The sequence below is a fragment of the Nanorana parkeri genome, unplaced genomic scaffold (genome assembly GCF_000935625.1).
Source record: "Nanorana parkeri isolate BGI_ZX_2015 unplaced genomic scaffold, ASM93562v1 scaffold297, whole genome shotgun sequence".
Classification (NCBI taxonomy): Eukaryota; Metazoa; Chordata; class Amphibia; order Anura; family Dicroglossidae; genus Nanorana; species Nanorana parkeri.
The window spans coordinates 742,272-745,926 of NW_017306565.1; the positions used below are offsets into that span (position 1 = coordinate 742,272).

Genomic DNA, 3,655 nt, shown 5'->3' on the forward strand with positions numbered 1-3,655 from the left:
TATATATATATACAGTGTATATGTACTTACTTCCCCTTACTTTCCCCTTATTATCCCTAAATGAATCCTATCCAACCCTAATTAGCACCCTCCTTCCCCCCTAATAAGAATCCTAAATTCCTAAACAAAATCCCCAGTCTGATTTTGTTTAAGTAAACCCTAAAATATATATATATATACAAGGCTGGATTAAAGGCATCATGGACCTGGTCCTGTTGGGACGGGAAGCAGCAAAGGCGGTTCTCTAATTAGGCAGCCACCTAACATGCCCCATTGTGGTCAGCCTTGCTTGCCCAGATTGCTATCGGGCATACCAAGGTGATCTGGGACGGCTGGGCCAATTTTCATTGGTGTGCCTGGAGCTGGCACTCCAGTAGCCTCCATGTTGTTCCGGCCCTGACTATATACACTTGTGATAATGTGTTAACTGGCATATGTAGACTAAAGACAACTCCTTTATCTGTACATAAAAGTAGCAGTCTAAATACATTTTAACACCTCCAAATCCAAGGGAGGAGGAGGACCAGGGCATACCAGTGTCAGGAACCGGATCTAAACCCAGGGCCTCTGCTGTGGCTGGCGGTGGTTCTGCCTGCTGAGCCACCTTGGAACCTTGGATAGCTCCTTGCCGGATCTCCTGTGTAATCCTCAGTTGAACCTAATTTCTGCTGAACTCCTTGCTCCTCCCTTGAACTTCCTATTTAAGCCATGCCTCTGCACTTCCTGTTTGCCAGATTATTGTGCTCCTGCCAATAAATAAGCTTCCTGCTCCCTCTGTGCTACAATCTACTCATACTGCTACTCGTGTACCGTCCTTTGGCTGCTGATTCACTGACTACTCTCACCGTGTCAGGTACCTGCCCGGGGAAGATGCCGAGTCCCTCTGCAGGGACGCAGACATAGAGGGCGTCCACCAGCACGTCCCGGCCGCGCAGGCGCAAATGGAAGACGGCCCAGCGGGTCACGTCCCGCGCGGCGTGACGTCATCGCGGCAATACGGCGCGGTGACGTCATCACGCCGGCGCATGCGCAGTAGCACGTCCTCGGGCTATATAAGACGCCGCAGGACGCCCATTCAGTGCTGGGTGATCTTCAGCCAGCACTGGAGGGTTCTGTGGTGCTTTTGCCTGTTCCCTTGTGCCTTGCCTTGCCTTGCCTTGTTCCTGCTCTTCCCCATTGTGATTCCTGTCTCCAGTGCCTTCCTAAATATTGACCCGGCTTGTCCATTGACCCTTCTCTGGTTAACCCCTGGTACTCTGCTGCCTGCACGATATTGACCCGGCTTGTCCATTGACCCTTCTCTGGTTAACCCCTGGTACTCTGCTGCCCGCACGTTATTGACCCGGCTTGTCCATTGACCCTTCTCTGGTTAACCCCCGGTACTCTGCTGCCCGCACGTTATTTGACCCGGCTTGTCTCTCACTTTCCCTTTTGCTGTATCCTTCTAGCACGACGGCCATTCTGCTAGGTCATCAAGTAGACCTTGTGGCCTCAAGATCCGCATCCGGCACTCGTGCATCCCCTGCCTGAACCTACTGTTCTCAACCCCAGTGGTCATCAGACGGGGTTGCAAGGGAGGTCCTCCTCGTCACTTCGGGCTCACACCACGATCCTAACACACCGTGTCCTGCTACATACCTGATACCTTTGGCTCCTGACCTTGGCTGGTTCGCTGACTACGCTTCGGCCTGCTCCTCCACTACTACCCTCTGCTTGTGTACCAAACCCGGCCTGTTATACTACGAATTGCCTGCTGCTTCAGCTGCTGGACTCTGAGCCTGAACCCAGATCGTGACAACCAGATACATCTGAAGTTGCTTTAAAAAAAAGCCTTTTTAGGAAGTACACAGTATGCCCAAGGTTTAGAACTGCTTCAATTAATATTAGATCCAATTTTCATGTTCTACATAATTGTTTTTTTTTCTATTCGTCATTGCAACTTACTAGTTCTTAGATTTGGCGGCTATATTAGGTTTTCTTCTTTCAGGCTTTTTTTTTTCCTGGTGATCCTGCCAGTAATATGCTTCCTTTGCTCCCCCCCCCCTACACACACACACACACACACACACACACACACCCCTTCCTCATCTCCATACCAGAGTATTATGTCGTCTATAATAAAGAACTGAGAAGGCTGATAAAGCAAATGCAAAACAACATCTAAGGAATACAAAGCTGTAATAAATGACATTTCTGTTCTTGTGTTTCGATAAACAGTACTTTGAATATTGGGATTTGTAAAAAAAAAAAGCCACTAAAAGAAGCTCTGTATTTCAATGCAGTCACTCAGCCTCCCTGCTTAGAAACCACTGAGATGAGGTATCAGCCACACATTGTGCGTTCCTACGCGCTGTAAAACGCTCAGCATGTGAAAACCAATAATTGCCTATGGGCATGGTTCCCACCTGGGCGTATTTCAGCACGTAGAAACGCGCTGAAAAACGCCCTGCACCAAAAGAAGTACGGGAGCTTCTTTGGGGCGTATTTTCCGCACGTATCCATTAGGATACAGCCGGATAGCCCTCGTAAACGCGTGTTTGTCGCGCGTTTCTTTTACCACAAATTGCTGTAAAAACGCGCGACACGAGGCAAACGCGCATATTACTTACACCAGGGTGTGAACCCAGCCTTAAAGCATACTTGTCCTTACAGCATAACGCCAACCCCCCCTCCCCACTTTAACCATTGTACAGCACTCTTCCGGCCAATCTTACTGGTTGCTTGGTTCCTATAAAGACCTGTACAAAAATCGACTTTTTACAAAAGTCAATTTAGCTTGTCATGCCGTGCAGCCCAGAGGATTGACCACTGCATTGTGGGAGGGCAGGTCAGCATGCATATGTGCCCCATTCCCAGAAGAACCCCAGTTTCCATTGGGCAACTGGCATTGATCCTTAAGGTTGAGCTTGATGGACATGTGTCCTATTTTTCAGCTCTTGACTGTAACCAGTCATTAGTCATTCTGCAACTGCCGGGTCCCTTATCAATAATGACTCTGACAATACTAATGCATACTGCTCGCAACGCTTTCATGCTAAGATCCACTGTAATGTTTCATAGCATCCTTCCAGCGATTTCTCGCAGTGGTCCCCTTGCTGTTCTCCGCACAAGAAGCCATTTTCTCTGTAGACTGTGCCGCTGGTGTTTGTGCAGACTTAGAAAGTAACTGATTATAAAAGCAGGAAGCCTCCGGGGGCTCTTTAACCCCTCTGGTGAGATTTTTCTCCCTCTCCTGCCTGCAATGCATTTTAATCACCCCCGTTGCTCCCAGCCATTGTACAGGCACACACAGTATGTCCATTGTTTGTGTATTGTCACAGGCTGCTACAGCCCGCTCGCCTGCAGAGATACAATTAACATATCGCAGCTACATGGAACTCTGTAACATCATGCTCTACTAAAGCAACATGCTAAGGCTTCTGAATACTCCTCCATGCGCAATTACATTTGATTAACAATCCAGTCCATCAGCCAATCGGGTGGCAGACGCAATTAAACTAGGCACATTAAATGGCTATGACTATTTACTATATTGCATTCCCTGTGAAAAAACGAAATCTTCCATACAGAGGACATTTATTTATCCACTTGTAGCTAGCGCAGTAAACCAATCCGCATTCATGGTTAATTTCAGTCAAGGTTATCACACCCCCCC

The 3,655-nt window shown here is 48.1% G+C and overlaps 1 protein-coding gene across 2 annotated transcripts in view; it reads right to left on the bottom strand.

Annotated features, from left to right (window-relative positions):
• Positions 1-3,655, bottom strand: part of LOC108788004 (leucine-rich repeat-containing protein 4C) — a 246,154-nt gene that overhangs the window by 88,449 nt on the left and 154,050 nt on the right. The window lies entirely within an intron of this gene.